Below are 27,153 nucleotides of genomic sequence, written 5' to 3'. Positions count from 1 at the left end.
GCACAGCAGACCTCTCCTGTGTCACCTGCTGCTCCCCTCAGCAGTGTATTTCCATAGATCTGCCTGTTCTGCTCCCCACTCTGTCTCTGGTGAATCCTTTTACCCCCCCCACCTCTGGTCTACACCCCAGTTCTTGTATGCATAAATAAATAAAAGTAACTCTTTTAAAAAAAGAAATGCAAAATTGCTAATACTCTAGAAATACCAAAAGTGATTCCTCTCAATCACTACTCCTTTTCTTTTCAAAGATAATAATTACTTTAACTTCTGTGATAATTATTTTCTTCATTTTCTCTATAGCTTTACCTCCTACGCATGGAAACCTGAAGAATACTGTTTGGTTTTGTCTGTATTTAAACTTTGTTTAAATAGAATTATATGATATATATTCTTTTATGGATCTGGTCTCTTCTACTCAACATTAGGTTTTTAAGATTGATCAGACTTGTTATGTGTAGCTATTGTCATGCTTTTACTTAGATGAATAGTATTTCATTATATGACCACACCACTATTTGCTTAATCATTCTTCTGTTGATGGAATTTGAAGCAGCTTCCAGTTTGAGATGATAACAAATAGTGCAACTATGAACATTCTTGTATCTGTCTATTAGAGAACATGTGCACATATTTTTGTTGGGTGTATTCCTATGAATGGCATTGTTGGATCAGAAGTTATATAAGTAACTTTAATTTTATTAAATACTATAAAAAATTTCCCAAAGTTTTGTGCCAGTTTACATTTCTCCTATAGCGTGAGTATCTGTTGTCCACATTCACACCAACATTTTGTAGTACTAGTCTTTTAATTTTAACTATTCTGGTGAGTATATTATGGTGTGTGGTTATGTTTGTTTTGTTTGCATTTTCCTCATTATTGGTGATGTCAAGTATCTTTTCGTGTGTTTATTGTTCACTGGGTATCCTTCCCCCACCCCAAAGCATCTGTTGAAGTCTTTTGCCCATTTTTCCTTTGGGTTGGCTATCATTTCCTTTATTAGTTTGTAGGATTTCTTCATATTCCACAGTTAAGCACTTCATAGGTTATAGATGTTGCAAATATCTTTTTTTAAAAGATTTATTTATTTATGCAAGAACTGGGGTACAGGCCAGATGCGTGGAAGGATGAGAGGATTCGCCATAGACAGAGCGGGGAACAGAACAGGCAGACTGATGAAATACACTGCTGAGGGGAGCAGCAGGAGAAGCAGGAGAGGTCTGCTTCACCAAGCGGGATTCTCACCGGTAGGCAGGGATTGAACCTGTGCTGCAGAGGCTGCAGACAGCTTCACAGTGCGGCACTCAACTGCCTGCGCCATCAGGGAGGCCCTGCAAATATCTTTTAATGAAAAAGAAAAATTCTTAATTTGAAAGCTAAATTTAAATGTTGAATTAATGTCAAAGTTATCAATCTTTTAATGATTCGTTCTTTTTGTATTTTATTTAAAAACTTTTCCCTTACCTTTAATGAGGTCTTAAATTTTAATGTATTTAAATAGGTCAATCTTTTTATTATGTTTATTACTTATTAAGTAATCTTTTCCTACCTTGAAGTCATGAAGCTCTTCTTATAAATTGCCTTTTAGAAGCTATATCTTTTTGCCTTCTACATTCAGGACTATGATATATCTGCAATGAATTTTTATATATGGTGTAAGGTAGGGATCATGTTTCCACCCATAATTATCCAATTGTCTCAGCACCATTGATTGTAAAAGTCATCTTTTTTTTGCTGCTCTGCAGTGCCTCCTTTGTCATAATAGATTTCTGTATATACAGGAGTCTCTTTCAAGCTTTATATTCTATTCCATTGTTCAATGTGTTTATCTTTGTGCCAAAATTATTTATAACACATGCAAATACATAGTACAGAAAGTCACCCACTTTGTTCTTATTTAAGATTGTGTGGATTATTCTTGGCCCTTTGCATTTAAAACTCTACTGAATCTTCTAAATAATCATTTGAATATTATTTCTTGGTTTCATAGGTCACTCATGAGCAAACACATATAGTCTATCTTGAGTAAAGTCACTAGCAAGGTTCAAAAACATCACTGACCCTCACAAAATATGTTGCCTTAGAAAATGCCTTCTTATGAGAGTAATCCCTATAAAGATATCTTAAGTTCCTTCTTCTCAGCAAACCCCACAGTAATTGTGCTCTTTTTCCAGTCTTCAGAGGATAACAGAAATAACTTTAGAGCTAGAAAGGAAAATGATTAAAGGATACAATTATTTACAGGATAAGACTTCATATATGTAAAATATAACTATAAAAGTTCTTATTCAAAGCCTGACAGTTCTCAGTCCAGACTTGTTTGCTTAGTCTCTAAATTCATTCCTCAATTCTAACTTTCAATTTTTGTCTTTCTTCCTAGCTCCAAAATTTTTCTATTTCACTGCTCACATTACTTTCCCTTCACTCTGAGGCTGTGTTCTCTTTAGTCTCTCTCTTCTGAGTATTAAAGGTACTCCTGACTTTTCAAAATGATCTTCCCAAGTCATTGAACATAAACTTGTAGGCATATACATATTTTAGAGTACATAAAATTATATGCACCTTTACTAGGTACTGTATCCCATTTTAAATAGGAGGGGGCAAATACCTGGCATTCAAGGAGGACCTGGAATTATAGTTCAAAACCTTGAGGTAGTCTATTATATAATTAATTAATAATCTCTTGGCTATTAATGGTGTCACAAATCATGCTGCAGTCCAGGTAAGCTTGTAAAGGAAGCACCAACTTTCCCTTTATAACCATTTTATAACTACAGCCATTTATTCTTTGCATGATTTTTTTTTCATTTTTCATTTTAAGGCATTCTTGCACTATAAATCTTGAAAAATATTGAAAGGCATAGAGAATTGAAATACCAGCCATACTCTTACCATTTAGATATTGTTACTATTATAATTTTGGTATTTGCTTCAAGGCTCTTTTAATATATAGCTTATATTATACTGATATTATATATAATTTTATTTTCTGCTTAAGTTGATATCTAAAATAGGTTTCCACATCATTAAATGACTGTGAAATATTCCTTTGAATCATAAAGGGAACTGTTTCCCTTTAATTAGATTATAACTAATTCCAATTTTATCATAATGATAAATAATATTGATGTGGAAAAATGTGTGCATGACTCTGTCTATATTTCAAGTTATTTCCATAGGCAAAATATGTATCTGATAAATGACTTATGTCCAGAATATTTAAAGAACTCTCACAAGTCAATAATAAGAAAGCAAACAACACATGTTTAAATGAGCAAAGAATGTAGACAATTTACCAAAGAAGATATACTTAAGGCAAGTAAGACCATGAAAATATGCTCAACATTACTCATCTAGGAAATACAAATTAAAAGGACAATAAGGTCATATCACATATCCATTTGAACGACTGAAGTTTTAAAAACAAAAAATACAAAGTGTTCACTATAAGGGACAACTAGATTCTCCTATCTTCTCATGTGAAAGTGATGACGCCCCTTTGGAAAACAGTTTATCAGTGTTTTATAAAGTTAAACTGTACTTATCATACAACACAATTCTCTTCCTAGAAATGAAACAAAATTCTGCTCTCAGTAGAAATGAAAATATATGTCTACACAAAGACCTAAATGTAGATTTTGCCAGCACTTAATTCATAAAAACCCAAGCTGAACACAACACAAATATTCATCAACTAGGGTATGGATAAACAAACAACTGCAATGTGCCTAGGCAATGCCATTATCTCTCAGTAATAAGAATGGATGAGTTACTGATACACTAAATAATATAGATAAATCTTAAAAGCAATTTGCTAAGAAAAGAAATCAGACACAAAACATTATCTATGATGTGATTCCATTTATATGGCATTCTAGAAAAGGCAAAACAATATTGATAGGAAGGAAACTTTCTTGTGGTGATGGAAATGTTCTATATGGTTCTTAATTATGGTGGTGGATGCATGACTGCATACATTTGTTAAAATGCATGAAACCAAGCACTTAAAATGGGTGAATTCTGGTTGTATGTAAATTATATCTCAAGCAAGCAGATTTTAAAAATAAGGAATGATTGTGAGTTTTTCAAACTTGGGCAGCTGACCTGCAGTAGAACCTAAGACCAGATGGGCAGGTTCAGAAAGAGAAATGGGACTTGAGGGATGCGGGGGGGATGGTGTCAGGATAATGACTCTGGTTTTGGAAGTGTTAATGAGGTTGAGTTAATGAGAGCATGGAGAGAACAAGAGAGATATGGAAATGAGAAGAAATAAACCCTAGTGCAGTAATAAGACAGCAAGAGAGAGCATGAAATTGAGAATAAAGTTTTGTATGTAGATTTTTTTGTTGCCTATTTTTATCTCAATTTATTTTCATTTGTTTTCTCTTCATTCTCTTGGTCTACCCTTCTCCTGGAGGGTCTTAAACACCATGTGTGACCATTTTGTGTTTCCAAGGGCTCCCTTTAAACGTACCATACACATGCATTCCTGTGCACACATACACCCCCACCCCTACACACACACACACACACACACACACACACACACCAAAAACCAACCAAGCAAGAACAATTGGAAGAAAAAGTAAACCAAGAAAACAAGAAGGTAAAGAAGTTTGGCACCTGCACTAATGTTCATAGTAGGGAGAATTCACTCTTGGTCCTTTGCATTCCTTGGAGAAAAGTAACAGATTATTTGCCCTGAGTTTCAACATTAAATAGGAGAATAGCCTTAATAACTCCATTAGGAGCTGAATGTGGTACAATATACCATGGAATATTACTCAGCATTCAAAAAAGATAAACACATGTAATTTGCAGCAACATGGATGGCGCTGGAAGGGATCATGCTCAGTGAAATAAGCCAAAAAGAAAAAGAAAAATACCGGATGGTCTTACTCATAGCAGGAATCTAGAAAACTTAAATAAGGGACCAGGAAAATGAATAACTATAAGAAAGTGAAAATCAAAATCAACAAAAAACTATGAACCAGAGACACTTTTTGGGGGGTGGGGGGCGGGAGGGGCGGGATTGGGGTCAGAATGGGGGGGTTGCAATTGTATGGGGAATATAAAAATAAAATTTATTATTTAAAAAAAAAAAAAGGAGCTGAGCCAAGGACTTTTCCTTTGGATTTGTTGTGAATAATTAAAGGTTAATAGTGGCATTTTCTTTCGGCCTGGGGGAGGCAGCCACACCATTCATGATCCTAATTGAATCCAACTAGGAAACTCCAGAAAACTTCAGTAACAAATTTGCAATGGTTCTGTGTCTTTTCATCTGAGTCCACAGAAAGCAATGAGGCTGTATTTTTATTTCCATCCTATGGATGAGGAAAATAATATTCAGAAAATCCATGGGATCTATCCACACCCTCATAAAGAAGGACCAAAGAACAGCTATAAGGAGAGGTTCTCCAGTTTGACATCTTGTTTTTCAGTGTGCCCAGAAGAGGCAGACCAGAGCTTCTTGGCTTTGTTGAAACCTGGATCTGTACAGGTTGTCAAGAAATCACCTAGATCTATGTTCTGTGGTCCAGGTTTGTAGATGGCATCACAATTTGTTACAGATGAGGAGAGGACTCTGAGGTTCATCGTGATCCTCTGAGAGAGCTGATACACAGAGTGGCCTGCTGTGGTCCCCAGTATGCATCACAGTACTTCTCACTCTAGCTTTGTTCCATGTTACACAACATCACACAACTAGTGAATATGTGAATTGGGGTGGGAACCTAAATTTTGTCTGACTCCAAAGCCTTAATCTCTGCACCAAACTTGGCTGCCTCCTATTCTTTTCTAAAATTTCCAATATAGATATTGTGAGGTGAAAAAGAAACAGAAAGGAAGATGGAAGGAAACCTTCTATTTCCATAGCTTCCATGAGGAACCTTTCAGGCTGCATTTCTGGGGTGGGAGAACACTATTTGTGACTTCTCCCACCACTGTCACTCATTCTCCTTAATGAAGGATTCCTTGACAAGATTGGGAGAAAGGTCACTCTTATATGCATGGGCTGTTGGTAAATGTTCAGCAGTTGGCTTTGAGACAGGAGAAGGAGCTCTAACTTGTAGCATGTTCCAATTTCCATGGTGTCAATACATTCACCATGGATTATTTCAAGCTCCCAAAGTAAGGTTAAACATGTTTGCAAAATTCTTGAAAATTTTTAACATTTAGCTCCCACAGCTGTCATGTGTTGACTCCAGCTTACTAACACCCACATAACATGGTTAGGTAGGTCTCAGCTCCCTGCAATTTACAGATCCTAGATCTCTGGCCCCTTTGGGGAAGGGCTGGGCTACTTCTCTATTTTCTATCCCTCCATTGCTTCCATTTCTTTTCTAAAGCCACCACCTCTCTCCCTTCTTCTCTTGGGTCACAACCCTTTAAGGAGCTTAAATTTTCACATACAAACACACAATTAAAGAAAGAAATGTTGCATTTCAATGGTTTTTGTTTTCTATTCCACAGAGTAGATTTAACCTGATAGATAAAGGAACACAATAGCTTGGTTACCTGCCTTAAATAGGAGAAAGGAAAATTCTAATATAGAGTGAACAAAACCCAACTTCAAAGTAGCTTCACTTCCCACTCTTTGCTCTCCACAATAGAGAAAATGGGTGAATTTTTTATTTTCAATAGAATGGGGCATAGTCTGCTTTAGTCTGCACCTCTATTCCAAATGAGTCCCCAGTAACAGCAATGCCTGCTGGATGACATCACTCCAAGGTTTCTAAGACATCTGAGTCTGAATTATAAGCACATTTCTGACTTGCCTCTTATGTAGGCTCTTCTCCTTCCAGGTCTGCTTCCTATAAGCCCCAGCTCTTTCCTGTCTGTTGAGACTGGGCCTTGGGCTGAAAGTTAGGGTAGATATGTGAGAGCACTGTGATTGGCAACCCCATCTGGATCCCATGAAGTGGAGAATTGACTCTCCAAAGGAGGGAAGTATAGTCTTTCCAGAAGGAAAGAAGGATGTTGTGAGGACCAAAGGCATTCACCATAGGACTTGTGGATAGAACACAAGCATTCCTCCTTATAATCAAAGCAGGAAGAAGTATAAGAAGATTGGACACTGAGGTTTCACTGAAGGAATGTGGCTGAGGTCTTACATAACACTTAAACCCCTCTCCTGTGCCAGCATGAAGGTACAAATCCAACTCAGCAAGCTTGTTTTCACCATGTATCCCTTGCTAGGCCCATTGCCATCCCTGTGGACATAGTCTTTATCAAACATCAACACTTTATTTCCTGGGACCTAGACAGGATTAGAAGGCTGGCCATTGAACTTCCCGTGTTGTCACTCCGCTCCTTGTCATGGAAAGTGCTTATGTTGGGCCAGATCCCAGGGTTGGGATCTAATTTGTGGTGAGATGCCCTAGTTGACAATGTAAACCCAGCCAGTAGCCAAGCACCCAAGTCCAGAAATGCCAGAGTCAGTTGGTGGGATTCCGTTTCTGCCTCAGGTCTAGATTCAGAACCACCAGTTTCTCCTTGGCTTTTCCTGGGGCTTGTTCACAGCGCCCCCTGCTGTCTATCTTTAGTTAATTTTGAGTCTTCTGAATCTAGTCCATTCTGTCCTTGAAATCTACTTCAGGGTCCTCCAGGGTGGCACAGTGAAGTCAAGTAATAGATGTGAAGATGCTTTGGAGAAAAAAGGTTCTTTGTGAAAAAAAGAAGGTTATAAAAATGCAACAGACCATTAACAAAGGCAATATTAAGGAAAACAGAACAAAATGCTTCCTTTATCCCCCAAACTTGTCTTATCATATATTCCTTTTCAGTAATGTATTGTTTTGGTGGACATAAAATGAATTGTAATGGGCTGAATTGTGTCCTCCACCCAAATTCATATGTTGAGGTCCTAACTTCTGGTTCCTCAGAATGTGACATTATTTGGAGACAGGACATAAAATTGTTAATTAAGTTAAAATGAGATCATTAAGATGGACTCTAATCCAATATGACTGGTGTCTTTATAGGAAGAGAATACAAGATACAGATGCACACAGAGGAAAGACCTTGTGAAGACAATGAGGAAGCCATTACACATCAAAGAGAAAGCTGTAGAAGAAACATGCTGATGTCTCGATCTCAGACAACTAGCCTCCAGAACCTAAGACAATACATTTCTGTTGTTCAACATAACAATGACTATGATCTTGCAAACTGATATATCAATCTATGATACATGAGTCTTGTTATTATAACTGAGTTATTATACCTAAAACTAGGCTCTGCCTCAAATAGTTCAGGATCTAGAAAGAGGAGATAGTCCTATGCAGACAATTAAATGTTATGGAGCAGATATTTTGCCTATCTGTCTCTAATCCTCACAATAATCCTAAAATATTATACAGATGAGAAAACAATAGGAGGCACAAACTGAATCTATGTCTATCTGACTCAAACATCTGTTTTGTCCCCCATTGGTCCCTCTGCCTCTGCACAGAGGTGGGCAGTAGGAAAATGACTGGGGGGACGAGGAAAAGATGACTGTAGTAGTCATCGGCTCTGTTCCTGATAAGAGCACCCTCTTTTTTATTGGAGAATGGCTCCCTGACAAAAGGAGAACCCATTCTCCTTCTCAGGTCAGGAAGGATGATCCAAGGCCTGGCCAGTAATAACTGTTACTCCAACCATGGGTCAATGACTTGGCACACGTCCACAGTCAGGTTAATCTTAACTTTTCCCACCATTTTTATAAGATGGGACCAGGAGAAAGAAGCCTTCACACTCCCTTGGAGTGACTAAATTATATGTAAGCCTGGAGTTTCCTATGACCACATTTTTCCCCTAACAAGAAAGAATGAGATCAACTCATAACAAGAAAACAAAATGTATATGCGTGTGTACGGAGCAGGGGGGTGAGGTGGTAGGGATACCGTAACCATATCATTTGAGTGTCTGGATCCAGCCTTTTCTGAGTTTGACCTCATCTAGTCCTTATCATTAGAAATTAATGAATTAACAAATTAATTTAAAAAATTAATTTGTGGGGCCACCCTGGCACAGGCAGTTGAGCACAGCCCTGTGAAGCTGTCCGCAGCCTCTGCAGTGCGGGTTCTATCCCAGTCGGCCGCGGGGATACCCACAATGGTGCAGCAGACCTCTCCTGTCACGCCTGCTTCTCCCCTCGGCAGTGTATTTCAGTAGATCTGCCTGTTCTTTTCCCCACTCTGTCTCTGGTGAATCCCCTCACCCTCCCACATATCTGGCCTGTACCCCAGTTCTTGTATGCATAAATAAATAAAATTTTTTAAAAAATTAATTTGTGTTGGGTTTCTGTCCCTTCAAATCAAGAGTTCTGAGTAAGGCAATGTTAGTTTTTTTTTTTTTAAGTTTTGATAAATGAGATGAACCAGGAATGAAGGGATTCACCAGAGGAGAAGAGAAGCAATGGCTGAGGTATGTAATAGTGACCACACTCAGCAGAGAATGGCAAGCCACTTAGTATGGCCAGAACTGAGCCACATGAAGCAAACGGAGAAATAAGCAAGAACTTTGCACAAATGGTCTTACTGCCCTGCCAATGGGGAGCCAACAAAGAGTTTTAAGTATTAGTATGACATGATCAAACTTGTGTTTCAGAAGTTTACTCTGAAGAATGGAGTTGTGAGAGAACACACAAAAGGCAGTGAAAGAGAAACTGCCCCAGAAATCCAGGTGAGAGATCAGGGGAGAAAACATTCTCCAAGTTCTTAACTTAGCTATTGGCTGCAGCAGAGGGCAGGGACATAAAGAATTGTATTTTGGTCATCTCGAGGTTGAAGTTCATGTGAGATATTTAAGTGGAATGTCCAGCAGGTCTATTAAAAGAGATACCAGAGATGGAGGTTTTAAAATGTTCCTTTGCGTCATTAATTCGGCTGTTTACTGCATAACTACTGCTGGGCCAGCACTGTGCCAAGAATACAGTCAAATCTCTGCTGCCCTGGGATTACATTCTGATGCAGTGTCTGACAAAGACAAAACAGATAATAAGCAAGTAAACATCTTTTTAAAAAACCAAGATAATTGCCAGGGAGACAATAAAGCAGCGTCCTGAGATAGAGAGGAACTGGGGGTGGTCAGCTGGTAGAGGAAGGAGCACAATCCCTGAGGAAGGAGGCAGCCACGAGATCAGTATTCTCAAATTCATGCAAGTATGAGCATGCCCATTAAAAAACATCCATCCATTTTGTAAAGTTGCCTTCCTTGCCTGGCAGTACCCTCAAGGCTGCCCATAAAGTGGCAAGAGACTTCTATGCGGACAACTGAGGCCAGTGCTTGGGAAACTCCCACCAATGTTCCTTTGTTCTTACCCAGAACCTTTCAACTCACATTCCCAAAGCCATCCTGGCAACCATTCATGTAATTGTGAGACTGGGCTCACTGACACCAGAAGGTAGCTTTTAATCATCATTCTTCCATCATAAATAAGGGTAACAAAGACATCAGACCCTGCTTGATCTTTTAAAATTCCCCTATACCCTAACCAGATGAAACACAAGATTTCTATTCTAGAATAAACACCTTTCCTGATTATATTACAGCCCGGTAATTTTTAGGTTAACCAGTTCTTTCTAGGTTGGGCTCCACTAATAAAGTATACATGTCTTTTAGTGGATATGAGCACTAATTTCTGTTGTTGCCTAATGATATTTTATACCAGGTTTTAATCAAATAAAGGGCAGCATCCAGGCCAGAGTAAAGTCCATGACATTTGCCTTTTAAGGGTAACCCTAAAAGGCTATGCGAGGTGGTAAATTCGAAAACAGAAAGTGATATTCATTTCACAAGTCTCCAGGAGGTCAAATTAGAAGGAATCTTGTTGAAGGAACCACAAATTGTTATGTTTTTTTCTCAGCTAGTATGGAAGACTTATCACTTTACAAGCAAGCGAGCCTAGCACTCATACAGCCATAACCACTAATGGTTATAGAGAATTAGGAATTTCTCAAAGAACTACATACATTTCATTGATAATGTGAAATATCTTCTGTAATTTAATTTTTTATGTAGGATCTTATGAGAAGGGACAAAGATAATAGATTTGATAATAGCATGAGGTATTGCCCAGTCCTAGAGAACACTGTGAAGTAAGCTAGGGAGCCTTAAAAGTCCCACCCATGCTCTTCTTTTTGGAATAGGTTATTCCTTGAAAGAATTTCCACCACCCCACCATATCCCCAAAGCATTGCCTCAGAATTTCAGGTCCTCTGGGTTCTCATGATGCCCTAGACTGGTACCTCATTCAACCTACTCATCATGGGCCATGACAAAACTGTGACTCTACCTGGATCCCTACAGTGCATGCCCTTAGAGCTTGGCTTTCTACCAGGTGACAGGAACCTGGTAGATCCTTGAACCATTTATACAATCCTTTTTCTCTTGGATGTTTTAGCAGGAGTCTTCTTGAAATCCGGAATTAAAAGGAGTTGTTTTTTTTTTTTAATAATGGGAAATCTTGGAAGAGGCGCTCATGGGAACCATGAGCTGAGTTTCTAGCTTGGTTTGGCAAAGCTCAACAGGTTCTGCATTTCACTGCAGATGTTTGGTTTGGAAAGTCCCTTGGCTATTTGGCTTCTGAAGTCCTCTCTCACCATGGGGCTTCTCTGTGGGAGGACAGAACTCATCAATCACATTCCCAAGCTCCAACTGTGTTACCCCAGGAGAACTTTGTTTCCCATCTACATAGCAGAAGCAAGGATTCCACTTTTGCAGGATAAAAGCTTTAAGTATTGGGCAAAGATCCTCCCTGATGGTTAGAATTCCCAAAGAAGGCTGTTATTGTAAATAAGTTGCAATATAAATGTCACCCCAACCTCTGACTGTCATTTCACCCTTCCTTCTCTTTCCTACAAACTCTTAAGAAATTCTTGAGGATGTAAATCATTAGCTAGAAACGAAATTATTTTTAACTTTCTCAATTAGATGCCATTCCAGCACTAGAGATGCTAAACTAGACTTAAGATCACTGGAAGAGGTCACAGAATCATTCATTGAAACTTCGTTCAAGTTCAGATGTGTAGAATTACTTACACTTTCAGAATGTTCAATGCCTTCCTTTAAGTCCAAAGTTTTATATCTGCACCACCCCTATCACGCGCATGCACACACACCCACACCCACACCCACACACACACCCTTAGTGGCTTCTGTTTGTCTTTCAGGACTCAAGTTAGTTCTTTCTTTTCTAAAGCTTTCCCTGATATACCAAGTCTGAGTTAGCTAACCCTTCCTCCTGCCTTTTTAAACAGTTTTCTAATTATTGACTGAATAAGAGTCTTCACCAATAGGCAATAAATTCCTTAAATGCCATTAGAGTCCAAATGTCTCAAGTACACAGCCAGTGTTCAGTAAATATTGGTTGAGTTGAATGAATAAATTGATCGCTAGTGCTACCATTGTGCTCTGACTCTCATTCTGGTTAGAAATGGGCCCCCTTCCAAAATAGATTCACAGACTAAAGACTATTTCCTGAGAATGTAATTCAATTCAGAATTTTCTTCATAAACTCACAGCTTGGCCATGGGGAGTTGGGGAGAGGGAAACAAGAAGTATCAGTTGTGGTCTCTGCCTTGAAGGAACTTTCCATCTCTTTGAGGATGCTACTAGTATTGATTTCCTGACCAGTCAGATACTGTCAACATACCCCTGCTCCCACTCACCACTATCACCACTCCAGCAGTGCCCCAGTGACCACTTTCAGGCAGTTCCTCCAGGTGCACATATCCAAAGCCTTATGAGTGAAAGATATCTTATGTCCTTGGAATTTCAAGATGTTCAAGGAAGCTGAAACAAAGTGCATTCATGGTGGAAGGAGCAGAGGCAGTGATAGAATAGATGAAGTTGCTGGGCTCAGCAGGGGCCAGATCTTGAGGAACCTTCTAACCAGACAACGTAATTTATCTTGATAGCAAGAAACAGCACTGGGAGAGGAGTGAGTGGATCAGATTTATGTCTTACAAATGAGTCCTCGTGGTGCAGGGAGGAAAATTGATCAAAGGGGACAAAATTGGAGACAGGAAGTCCAGTTGGTAATTAATTACATGTTCTCAATCCTAGCTGCATATGAAAATCATATGGGGAGCATTAAAGAAATATCTAGGGGTAGAACACAGACATCACTCCCCTGCCCCCTCATCTAGTGTCTAGCTCCCTAGTAATTCTCATGAACAGCTAGGGTTAAGAACCACTGCATTAGGGCCTCCACAGTGGCGCAGCGGTTGAGCGCTGGGCTGCGAAGCTGCCCACAGCCTCTGCAGCACCGGTTCAATCCCCAGCCACCGGGTGAGGGTCCCACATGGCGCGCAGACCTCTCCTGCCGCCCGCTGCTCCCCTCAGCAGTGTACTTCGTCACTCTGCCTGTTCTGCTCCCCGCTCTGGCTCTGGCGAATTCTCTCACTCTCCCGCGCCTCTGACTGTACCCAGCGCTTGTATAAATAAATAAATCAATCTAAAAAAAAAAAAAAAAAGAACCACTGCATTAGGGGTACTAGAAAATGTTCAGTTTGACTGGAGACTAGAGGGACATAAAATAAGGGAGGAGAAACATGCAGAAAGAGCTGAGTTTCTAATGTCCTGTGCATAGCACAGAACCTTTTTTTTCCTTTGAGCTGCATGAATTTTGGCCCAACTAGTTTTAAATTTTGAATTCATTGCACAAACGGTTTTAGTCCAGTGAAACTACTCTGCATGATACTGCGATGGTGAATACATTTGTCCCAACCCATTGACTACACACCAAGAGAGAGCCCTGGCAGGCCTCCCCTGGTGGCGCAGCGCTCAGTTGAGCGCTGGGAGGCGAGGCTGCCCCAGCCTCTGCACCGCCGGTTCGCTCCCCAGCCGCTGGCGAGGGTCCCACACACACAAAAAAAAGTGAGCCCTGGCATAAATTATGACCTTTGACTGACTGCAGTGTGTGAATGCAGATTCATCAATTATAACACAGGTACCATTCTGGTGGTGGTGTCGATTATGAGCAAATACATGAGTGGGGGGAGGGCAGAGAGTACATGGGAAATCTTTGTATTTTCCTCTCAATTTTGCTGTGAATCTAAAATTGCTCTTAAGGGCTTCCCCGTGGTGCAGCACACTGAGCGCTGCGCTATGAAGCTGTCCACAGCCTCTGCAGCACCGGTTCGATTCATGGCTGGCCAGGGCAAAAGCCACATGGCGCGGCAGACCTCTCCTGCCTCGCCCGCTGCTCCCCTCAGCAGTGTCTTCGGTCCTTCTGCCTGTTCTGCTTCCCGCTCTGTCTCTGGTGAATTCTCTCACCCTCCTGCGCCTCTGGCCTGTACCCCAGTTCTTGTATAAATAAATAAATCTTTAAAAAAAAATAAAATCGCTCTTAAAAAAACCTGTCTAGGTCCTCCCCCGGTGGCGCAGCACTGTGAAGCTGTCTGCAGCCTCTGCAGCGCCAGTTCCATCCCGGCCGGCCAGGGAGGGTCCCACATGGCGGCAGACCTCTCCTGTCTGCCAGCTGCTCCCCTCAACAGTGTATTTCATCAGTCTGCCTGTTCTGTTCCCCGCTGTCTCTGGTGAGTCCTCTCACCCTCCCGGATCTGGCCTGTACCCTGGTTCTTGTATAAATAAATAAATGAATCTTTAAAAAAAAAAAAAAAAAAACCTGTCTAACCTTTTGAGTTAAATGCCTCTTTACACACATATATGTAATTCACAAAAATATTAAAGTATTTGCTTCTCTAAGAAAGTTGGAAGCTCTGAACCCACTGGGTTTGCTGCTCCCACTGTAACAAATCAAGTACCAACTGTCCACTTGAGACACAGCATGTTCTCCCAAGGCCATTATAGTCTCCACTACTTTCTATCAATTCCCACAATTACAGCCAAATGTCATTTGTTATTTTTCATCTCACACCTAGCCAGCACATTCATGTAAGTTAACTGCCTGTGCCTATAGGAATTGGAATTTAGAACTCAAGAGCAAGACTCCATAGGGAAGGTAGAACTTTTGAGGATTTGGGGTTTTACCCTGGGAGCAATGCAAAGCTTTTGCTTTGCACACAAAAGCTTTACACACAGCAATAATTTGCTTTACACACAGCAATAATGCAACCAAATCTGTAATGTTAAAAGATCAGTTTGAGTGTCTTAAATTCCAAGTACAGGAACTTTTATTAGGTTATAAGGATACATCAAGGCCCCTCAGCTTCCCACAGCTGTTGTACAGAAAAGCCTTTACTACATTCTCATAATCAATTTTCAGTAATAATGGAAACTCTTCACTAATAATGTATCAGAAAAAAAATAGTCAAAACAACAAGATAGGATAAAAATAAAATTGAACTAGAAGGCAAAAAGTTCTTGATTAGAGTCCTAAGTGATTTTGACACTGATCACTTTACTTTTGCTATCCTCCTCTGTAAATGGAAATAATATCATATTCTCATACATGAAATAATAGCATCATATTTTCACGTGGTTGTTGTAAAGATTATGATATGATAGATGCGTAATAACCATTATTCATTCATTTGCCAAACTCATACCTGTTCCTACCTTTGGCCTTTGTTAGGCCTGGCCATATAAAAATAAGTGAGACAAGCCCTAGGGGCCTATAGTCTACTCAAATACCAGTGATATAAAGAGGTAATCATAGGTCTATATCCAAAGAATTAAAAACAAAGTCTCAAACCCATACTTGTGTGCCAATGTTCATAGCAGCATTACTCACAATAGTCAGAGATGGAAACAATCCAAGTGTCTACGAACAGATGAATGGATAATCAAAATGAGGTGTGTAACTACAATGAAATGTTATTCCATGGATAAAAAGGAATGAAGATCTGATACATAGGTAAACCTTGAAAACATTAGGTTAAGTGAAATAAGCCAAACACAAAATATTGTATGATTCTACTTGTATGAAGCAGCTACAGTAGACAAATCCATGCAGATCAAAAGTAGTTAGAGATAACCGGGTTGGGGCTGGAGGGAGATGAGGATGGGAAGGGGGAGTTATTACTTAAAGAGAACAGAGTTTCTGTTTGGTGTGGTCAAAGTTTTGGAAATAGTGGTGATGCTTGCACAACAGTATATATTTGATTAATGCCATAGAATTTTACTTAAAAGTGGTTAGAAAGGCAGATTGCATATTACATATATTTTGCCACAATAGAAAATAAATGGCGGGTCTCCCTGGAGGTGCAAGGGGTTAAGCTCCACACTATGAAGCAATCCGCAGCCTCTGTAGCATGAGTTCAATCTCTAGCCAGCCAGGGAGCACCCCACATGGCACAGCAGACCTCTCCTGTCTTGCCCACTGCTCCCCTCAGCAGTGTATTTCAGTCAGTCTGCCTGTTCTGCTCCCCACTCTGTCTCTGGTGAATCCTCTCACCCCCCACATCTCTGGCCTGTACCCCAGTTCTTATATACATAAATAAATAAATCTTTAAAAAAAAGAAAAGAAATGGGTTATAATTCAACTAAAGACATCAGGAAAAGAACAACTATTTAGAGTAAAACTAAATAAAGTATTATCAAAGAATTAAAATGAGAGCAAAAATTAATGAAATTGAAAACAATGGAGAAAGTCAATAAACAACAAAAGCTGATGGGGGTAGAGGAAATCTAATAAAATAAATACCAACAAAAAAGAAGCATCAATAATTATAATAAAATGTAGTAAATGCTTAAAAAAAAAGAGGTGTACTATAAAAGACTATGAAAAAATTCTTAATTGTTGAGGGAAACTGTGAACTTGGGAGAGGAGAGTAGGAGTTTCCTAGGGCACAGAACTACAGAACCTTATGTGTGTGAGTGTGTGTGTGTGTATTTGTGTGTGTGTGTATGTGCACCCACATGATCATGAGCAGCATGTCTTTTGTAAAGCCTTCCTTGCAGGCACACACACACCAGGCAAAGAGACTGTCATTCTAGTCACAAATGTAACCCCTTTCTAGCCTAGTGTAGCAAGCCAGGCTACTTAAGAAATTTTTGTTAAATAATATCTTTTCTGTCGTGTCTTTTGTCTGTATGGCTTAAAATTTTCTAAGCCTTTTGCCTAAGATTTGTCCAATTCCATGTTAGAGTCTTTCAGGAAAAAGCAGCCTGATTTTTTCCTAAAGCCTTTGCATGAGAAGCTCCCAATAGTTCCTCCATTTCACCTGCAAGGAGGCCTTCAACACCTAGCCTTGATAGAAAGCTCAAGTCCATAGTGTCTATAGCAAACAAAACTTGAAATTCATATGTAACAGTGGCTGCTCAAGTACCTTAAGGATACATGTGAGTCTGGTATTTGCCTATCTGGTGTCCCAGCTTTTAGGAACTGGTGTTTACTGTGAGCATTCAAGAGAAGGTACTGTTGATGCATCAGAGCTGCAGTACATGGTCGTGCAGGTTGTCCACTACACAAGAGCTCCTCACAGAGGTGGGAAGGAGAGCTGAAATACAGCCTATACTCTGCTTACAGAGCTGTGCACCCTGGGGCTTTGTCCACCCAGATGAAAGAAGCCTTTTTCTATTTGGCACAAATGCACCAGTGAGTAAGGGCTAATTGCAGTCCTGTGTCCTTGGCTGTCGTCACTGTGACTGCCCTTGAGGGGGAAGGGGAGAGAGTCAGTGCCTGAGACTTTCCTGTCTGTCCCTTCAAAAGAGCTCCCACAATTCTCTTAAGCTTCAAAGCATCTTTTCAGAGGATCTTTTCAAGCCCTTTGCTGGATGACTAACCACCACTGGCAATCTACAGATGGAAAATTATCTTCTCCCTTGAGTCCTTCCGCTCTGTAAAAAGAGATGAGCTCATTTCCCCCACGCTGCTTTTGTTGCTAGGATTGCCTCTTCTACCACAAGATGGCAACCTCGCCCCGGTACTGGAAACACTTTCCTGGGGACTAAATTGGGAAAACAGGAAGTAGGGATGCAGAAACTGCATGAAAAGTTTACTTAGTTTGATCCTAGCTTTTGTATTATGTGACTTGAAAATGCGTCATCATGCTGTCATGCAATTTGATTAAATGGAATAACAGTTTCACAGCACTGTCAAGTTCATATACAGACTCTTCTTGTTGATCTGTTTCCATCTGCAGATGTTTAAATTTAGGAGACAGGTCAAACCACGGAAAACTCAGTTCCTTGACACCTCGTATTTCTGGCAAGTACTAAGAGGCCTTATTGATAATATAGGGCGTTGGTTCAAGAAGTTCTGACTCTGTATGACCAACAGCCATTAATCATTTTAATATTCTTCCTTTTTAAAAATTGGGGCATAACTTGCATAAACTTGAAGTCACAAATTTTGAGTTTTAGAAAATATACACCAGTGTAACTACCATACCAGTTAAGACATCAAACATTTCCATCATGTTGGTAAATTCTGTTGTCTCCCTTCAAAGTCAATCCCATAACCTGAAGAAAGCTGGCGGCCCAGAGGACTACAGTGAATTGAGCAGGGACCATGAGACCTTAGGATAATGTGCATTGTAAGAAGCTAAATACAACTCATAATTACTTTTTTTACTTTCCTGGTAAAATGAGGCAACCATTTATTTTTAAGAAAGAAACTATTTTTAAGAACTGATTCATTTTCCCAAGCATTTTAGAAATATAATTTTCTTCCAGATGTGTAAATACATAAAATTCTTAAAAATATGTTCATTCATTGCTTCATGATTTGGTTCTTGTGCCGTTGTTTTACTAAGCAGTTGGTAGGCTGCGGCTGGGAAAATTACCAAAACTGCTCTGACACCATTGATTTGTCTTAAAAATAATATTTCCTGAAGAACCAAGCAAAGCTTTCTTCAACTTAGGAGCTGAATTCTCTTGTTAAGCTGCATTCACTGTGCCTTTATTGCTATGCTAGAGAAATGCAATGATTTCTACTAAGAGGTAGTTTCTTTAGTATAAACATTTTATGGGAACATAACGCACATGTGGACAAGTACACAACTCAATGAATTTGCACAAAGTGAACACACCCATATAATCAGGACCCAGATCAAGTAACAGGTTACCAGAAGCCAGAGGCCCTTCTAGTCACTTTAAAAGTAACCATTTTGGAACTTTTCATATACAGAATCATTAATAAGTGCTGTTTTGTACCTCACTTTCTTCCCTTAGGATCTTCATTGACAAAGACATCCAGGTTGTTGTGTTGTACTTTGTTCTTTCTTCTGCTGTATAGTGTTCCACTGTGTGAATATACCACAATTTATCCATTCCACTACTGAAGGACATATAAATTGTCCAGTTACAAGATATCACAAATAATGCTGCTTTAAAAACTTTTAAAAATACAATAGCTAAGCTATGGAAACAATCCAAATGCCCAAAAATAGATGACTGGATCAAGAAGATGTGATACATATACACAATGGAATAATATTCTCAGCAATCAAAAAAGAAAAACACATGCAGTTTGCAGCAACATGGATGGAGCTAGAAGGGATCGTGCTCAGCGAAATAAGTCAGAAAGAAAAAGAAAAATACCTGATGGTCTCACTCATAGCAGGAATTTAGAAAACCTAAATAAGGGACGAGGAAAAAGACCAATCAATACAAAGTAAAAATCAAAATCAACAAGCAACTATAAACCAGAGACACACTGGGGGGTGGGGTGGGCAGGGAGGGGTGGTGAAAGGAAGGACTAGAGTCAAAATAAGGGGGGGTGCAATTGTATGGGGAAATATAACCAAAATGAAAATGCATACATTGTGCAAAGATGAAAAAAGATGTAAGAATTATATAAAATAAAGTATTTAAATAAATTCATTATAAAATATGTATAATGTGCCAGAAATGATTTTGAGTACTATCTTTTTTAAAAATGAATTTTCTTTACTTAAATTGGGTTATAATTGACATATACCACTACATTAATTTCAGTATGCAACATCATTTGTTTATTTGTATATATTGCAAAAGGATTACCACTGTAAATTTGTTAATATTGCTATTAAAATATGGCCCTTTTAAATCTCAAAAAAAAATACTTCTCTAAGAATATTACCTATACATTGCTGGGTTATAGGCTTTGATCAGGTCAAATTGATGCTGCCAAACTGTTTCCTAGTGTGGTCCTACTAATTACACTCTCACCAGCAAGATAATGAGTACAGTAGTTGCTCCAATTTTACAACATTTGCTATAACTAGTCTTTTTCATTTTACACATTCTGGTGTGTGCTGTGGTATCTCACCAGGGTTTTCATCTGCATTTCTCTGAGGATTAATAAAATCACTTTTTCACTACTTGGATATTCTCCTTTGTAAACTATTTGTTCAAGTCTTTTGCCAATTTTCTGCAAACTACTTGAATAGGTACTTACCAAAGTTTTTAGTTTTTTCTTTATTTTTGACTTTTCATTTTGAAATAATTTCAGACTTTATAAAAAGTAGAACTACAAAAACCCATATTCCCTTCACCCAGCTTCATGTCTTTTTTTTAAAATAAATTTTATTTTTATATTCCCCATACAATTGCAACCCCCTTATTTTGACCCCAATCCCTCCCCTCCCCACGCTCCACCCCCCCATAGAGTGTCTCTGGTTCAGTTTTTTGTTGATTTTGATTTTCACTTTCTTATAGTTATTCATTTTCCTGGTCCCTTATTTAAGTTTTCTAGATTCCTGCTATGAAGAGACCATCCGGTATTTTTCTTTTTCTTTCTGGCTTATTTCACTGAGCATGATCCCTTCCAGCACCATCCACGTTGCTGCAAATTGCATGTGTTTATATTTTTTGAATGCTGAGTAATATTCCATGGTGTATATGTATCACATCTTCTTGATCCAGTTATCTATTTTGGGGCATTTGGGTTGTTTCCAAAGCTTAGCTATTGTAAATAGTGCTGCTATAAACATAGGGGTGCAGGTGCCCTTTGGAATTGATGTTTCTGTGTCCTTTGGGTAAATACCTAGGAGTGGAATTGCTGGATCATATGGAAGCTCTATGTTTAGTAGGTCCAGAAATCTCCACACAGCTCTCCATAGTGGTTGGACCAGTTTGCACGCCCACCAACAGTGCAGGAGAGTTCCTTTTTCTCCACAACCTCGCCAACATTTGTTGTTGCTAGTTTTTTTAATATGTGCCATTCTCACTGGTGTAAGATGGTATCTCATGGTAGTTTTGATTTGCATTTCCCTGATGACAAGTGATGTTGAACATTTTTTTCATATGCCTGTTGGACATTTGCATTTCCTCTTCAGAGAAGTTTCTTTTTAGCTCTTCTGCCCATTTTTTGACTGGATTATTTTCTTTGTTTGTGCTGAGTCTCATCAGTTCTTTGCAGATTTTTGTGACCAGTCCTTTATCATTAGTGTTGTGTGCAAAAATGTTCTCCCAGTCGCTAGGGCTTCTCTTTGTTTTTGTTATTGTCTCTTTTGCTGTGCAGAAACTCTTTAATTTGATGTAGTCCCAGCTGTTGATCTTTGCCTTCACTATCACTGCTTTGGGTGATGTGTCTGTAAAGATGTCTTTGATGTGCATATCACAGAGTGTTTTGCCTATATTTCCTTCTATGTATTTTATGGTTTCAGGTCTCATGTCTAGTTCTTTAATCCATTTTGAGTTGATTTTTGTGTATGGTGTGAGGTAGTGGTCAAGCTTCCTTCTTTTGCATGTAGCGACCCCGTTTTCCCAGCACCATTTATTGAACTAACTTTCTTTGCTCCAATGTATAGTCTTTGCTCCTTTGTCAAAGATTAGTTGACCATAAATCTGTGGGTTTATTTCTGGATTTTTTATTCGATTTCATTGGTCTGTGTGTCTGTTCTTGTTCCAATACCAAGCTTCATTCTTTTGCATGTAGCAACCCAGTTTTCCCAGCACCATTTATTGAACTAACTTTCTTTGCTCCAATGCATAGTCTTTGCTCCTTTGTCAAAGATTAGTTGACCATAAATCTTTGGGTTTATTTCTGGATTTTCTATTTGATTCCATTGGTCTGTGTGTCTGTTCTTGTTCCAATACCATGCAGTTTTGATGATTATGGCTTTGTAGTATAGTTTGAAGTCTGGGAGTGTGATGCCTCCATTCCCTTCTTTTTTTTTTCAGGAGAGCTTTGGCTATTCGGGGTTTTTGGTGATTCCATATGAATTTCATCAACAATTGTTCTATTTCTTTGAAGAATGACATTAAAATTTTTATTGGAATAGCATTGAATCTGTATATTGCTTTTGGTAGGATGGCCATTTTAATAATGTTTATTCTTCCAATCCATGACCAGGGGATGTCTTTCCATTTCTTTGTGTCTTCTTCTATTTCTTTTAACAGTGTTTTATAGTTTTCTTTGTATAGGTCCTTTACCTCTTTTGTTAGATTTATTCCCAAATATTTGATTTTTTTTGTTTCGATAATAAAGGGGATTTTCTTTTTTTATTTCTTCTTCTTCAGATTTATTGTTTGTGTATAGGAAGGCTACTGACTTTTGCATGTTGATTTTGTATCCTGCCACTTTACTGAACTGATTGATGAGTTGAATTAGTTTTTCTGTGGAGTTTTTGGGGTTCTCTATGTATATTATCATATCATCTGCAAATAGTGATAGTTTGACTTCTTCTTTTCCTATTTAGATTCCTTGTATGTCTTTCTCTTGTCTTATTGCTCTGGCTAGGACTTCCAGTATTATATTGAAAAGCAGTGGTGATAGTGGACATCCTTGTCATGTTCCAGATCTTAATGGAAATGCTTTCAGCTTTTCACCATTGAGAATGATACTGGCTGTTGGCTTGTCACACATGGCCTTTATGATGTTAAGGTATGTTCCTTGTATCCCAAGAATTTCAAGAGCTTTTATCATGAATGAGTGTTGCACTTTGTCAAAAGCTTTTTCAGCATCTATTGATATTATCATATGGTTTTTATATTTCTTTTTGTTGATGTGTTGGATAACATTGATTGATTTTCGGATGTTGAACCATCCTTGTGTCCCTGGAATGAATCCTACTTGGTCGTGGTGAATTATCTTATGGATACATTGTTGGATTCTGGTAGCTAAAATTTTATTGAGGATTTTTGCATCAGTGTTCATTAGGGAGATTGGCCTGTAGTTTTCCTTTTTTGTGTTGTCCTTGTTCAGTTTTGGTATTAGTGTAATGTTGGCTTCATAGAACGTGTTTGGTATTGTCCCTTCCTTCTCAATTTTTTGGAAGAGTTTGTGAAGGATAGGCACTAATTCGTCTCTGAATGTTTGGTAGAATTCATTTGGAAATCCATCAGGTCCTGGGCTTTTGTTTTTGGGGAGGTTTTTGATTACCATTTCAATTTCGCTGCTTGTAACTTGTCTGTTTAGGTGTTCTATTTCTTCTTTATCTAGCTTTGGGTGATTGTAGAGTTGTAGGAATTTGTCCATCTTCTCTAGATTGTTGAACTTGTTTCCATATAACTGTTCATAGTAGTTACTGATTATTCTTTTGATTTCTGCTGTGTCCGTTGTGATTTCTCCTCTTTCATTTATGATCCTGTTTATTTGTGCTTTCTCCCTTTTTTCCCCTGTGAGCCTGGCTAGGGGTTTGTCTATTTTATTGATTTTTTCGAAGAACCAGCTCTTGGTTTCATTGATCTTTTGGATTGTTTTTTTAGTTTCAATTTCATTTATTTCTGCTTTGGTTTTTATTATTTCTTTTCTTCTACTGGTTTTGGGGTTTTTTTGTTGTTCTTTTTCTAGATCTTTGAGCTTCGAGATTAGATTGTTTCTTTGAGTTCTTTCTTGTTTCTTGATGTGAGCCTCAATTGCTATATATTTTCCTCTTTTTACTGCTTTTGCTGCATCCCATACATTTAAGAAATTGGAGTCCTCCTTGTCATTCAATTCAAAGAATTTTTTAATTTCTTCTTTGATCTCCTCATTAGTCCAGTGGTCTTCCAGTAGTGTGGTTTTCAATCTCCATGAGGTAGGAGAGTTCCTTGCCTTCTTTTTATGGTTTATTTCTAGTTTGATGCTTTCATGGTTAGAAAAGATGGTTAGTATGATTTCGATCTTGGTGTATCTGTTGATGTTTGTCTTGTGTCCCAGTATGTGATTGATCCTGGAGAATGATCCATGTGCGCTTGAGAAAAATGTGTACTCCATTTTTTTGGGTTTAGTGTTCTATAGATGTCTGTTAAGTCCAAGCACTCTAGATCCTTATTTAGAGCTTTAGTGTCTTTACTTATTTTTTGTCTCGTTGATCTATCCATTGTTGATAGTGGTGTGTTGAAATCTCCCACTACGTATATGTTTTCTCTGATGTCTGTTTTCAGAAATGACAATAGTTGTCTGGTATATTTTGGTGCTCCTTCGTTTGGTGAATATATGTTAATGAGTGTTATTTCTTCTTGAAGTATTGTCCCCTTGATCATAATGTAGTGACCGTTGGGGTCTCTTTTTATCTTTTTGAGTTTGAAATCTGTTTTATCTTATATAAGTATAGCTGTTCCTGCTTTCTTTTTTGGTCCATTTCTTGTAGGATTGTTTTCCATCCTTTAACTTTGAGTCTATTTTTATCTTTTGTAGCTAAATGTGTTTCCTGGAGACAGCAAAAGGTTGGGTTTCATTTCTTAATCCAGCCTGTGACTCTGTGTCTTTTTATTGAAGAATTTAGTCCATTTACATTTAGAGTTAATATTGATATGTTAACATCTGTATTTGCCATTGTGTTTGTCTTTCCTTTGATTCTATTTATTTATTCTTTTAATAACTTTTTTTTTTGGCCTTCTTTTGTTGTTATTCGTCCCTCTGAGGTTCTGGCTTTAGGACTCCTTGTAGTATTGTTTGTAGTGGGGGTTTAGTCGTAATGAAATTCCAGAGTTTCTGTTTGTCTGGGAAGGTCCTTATTCTTTCTTCATAGAGAAAGGAGAGCTTTGCGGGATAGAGTATTCTTGGTTGGCATCTGTTTTCTTGGAGTCTGTTGACTATGTCCCTCCACTCTCTCCTTGCCCATAGTGTTTCTTCGGAGAAGTCTAATGTCAGCCTGATTGGTTTTCCTTTGAATGTTATCTGTTTCTTCCCTCTTGTCAGCTTCATTATTTTTTCCTTGTCCTGGATTCCTGGGAGCTTTACTATTATGTGTCTTGCTGTATTTTTCCTTTTGTTGTGGAAGTTTGGTGTTCTTCTTGCTTCTTGTACATCAATTTTCAGCTCCTTCTTCACGTTTGGGAAGTTCTCTTCAATTATCTCCTTGAATATTTTCTCTGTTCCTACATCTCTCTCCTCTCCTTCTGGTATTCCTATAACTCTTATATTTCCTTTCCTCATGGAGTCAGATAGTTCAAAAAGTCTTTCTTCAGTCTTTTTCCTTCGTACTTCTCTTTCCTTTTCTGTTTTGGTTCTTTTTATTTCTGTGTCTTCAAGAGTACTTATGCATTCTTCCATTTCATCTATTCTGCTTTCATTGCTTTTCCCACAGTTCTTTAGTGCCTCATTAATTCTTTGATCTCCTGCATTTCTTTTACTTCCCTCTTTAGGGACTCAATTTCATTCTTCTGATCATTGATTATTTTTCACTTATCATTGTTTTCCTTTATGACTTCTGTCAGTTTTTTAATCATGGCGATTTTAAATTCTCTTTCTGGAAGGCTCAGAAGTTCTACCAAGTTACTGTCGTTGCAATCTGGGGGGTGGTTTTCTTTTTATAGTGTGCTTTTTTCCTGAGGAGTTGCTAGGTTGCATGTGGTTCTTCTACTCCTACTGTCTGTTTTCTAATTTGCCGTACACATTGGGACACTGTGTTGCTGGGACTGGCCGACATCTTGGGTGAACTTCTCTGCTCCCCTCTGGCTCCTCCGGGAGCCATCTGTCAGTTTCAAACAGTCTTTACTGTTCTAAAATGCTGATGCGGGGACACACTCCCCTGCGCTCCTGGTCTGCCCCAGCGGTGGGTTCCCGCTCCCCCTCTGGGCTCGACTGCAGGCCAGAAGGGGCCTGGCATGGGCGAACTTCCCAGCTCACCTCTGGCTCCTCTGGGAGCCTTCTGCTGGTTTCAGGCAGTCTTTACTGAAGAAATGTCCAGCTTCATGTCTTAATATCTTGCATGACTACAGTCCATTAACAAACTCAAACAACCATTGGTGTTCCTCTATAGATCTTATTAAAATTTCATCAGTTGCCTCACTAATATCTTTTTCTGGCTAGAATTCATCCAGAACTACACATTACCCTTGGTTATCAAATCTCCTTAGACCAAATTCATCTGGGACCATTCTTCAGTTTTTGTCTTTTAATGAGATTAACTCTTTTGAAGAGTATTGGTCAATTATTTTGTAACATAACCTCAATTTTTACTTGCCTATTGTTTCCTCAAGATGAAATTCAGGCTATGCATCTTTGCAAGAAGTGATGTGTCTACTTCTCAGTGTAGGATAGCAGGAGAAACATGATGTCAGTATGTTTTATTGGTGGTGATGTCAATTGATCACTTGTTAAGGTGGTCTGGCAAGTGTCTCCACTCTACAGTTATATTTTATTTTCCCTTTGTATTAATAAACTATTTAGTGAGGCATATATACTTTTTCTTGTCATTCTCTTACCCTAGAGTGTTTTTAAATTACAGAATTCTTTATTCTTTATATAACTGTATATTATACATACTTATATAGATAACATTTAATCCCATTCTAAGGTTTGTTTCCTCATTCCTGCATACCTTTTGATGACCAAAGTTCTTAAGTTTAATACAATTAAATTTCTCACTTCTTCCTTCATGGTTGGCACTTTTTGTATTCTGTTTAAGAAATCTTTACTTATTCAAAGTCACAAAGACATTCACTTGTGACTTCTGAAAATGCCATTGGTTATCCTTTCACATTTGAATCTACAATCCATCTGCAATTGATTGATTTTCTTTTAAGAAAGCATCAAGATTCATTATTTTTTCATATGCTTTCCCATTGATCCAATACCATTTATAGAAAAGTCCTCCTTTCCCCACTGTACTGCCATTTTTGTTATAAATCAAGTGACTGTATGGGTGAAAATTTGTTTCTATCCTCTCTCTTCAGTTCCATTTATCTATTAGTTTTTCTATGAATACCATACTGAGTTAAGTACCATATTGTTAAGTCATGATAATTTTGTATTTCTGACTTTGATCTTTTTTTTTTTAAGACAGACTTGACTATTTAGATTTCAGTCTAAATTTTACAATTTGTCAGTTTCCACATGCACACCATCAGCTTCTGAAAGGATGATTTTAATTGTGTTGAACCTATAGAACAATTTGGGAGCATCTTCC

The sequence above is a fragment of the Talpa europaea genome, assembly GCF_964194135.1.
Source record: "Talpa europaea genome assembly, chromosome: 6".
Classification (NCBI taxonomy): domain Eukaryota; kingdom Metazoa; phylum Chordata; class Mammalia; order Eulipotyphla; family Talpidae; genus Talpa; species Talpa europaea.
This window is presented reverse-complemented; position numbering follows the sequence as displayed.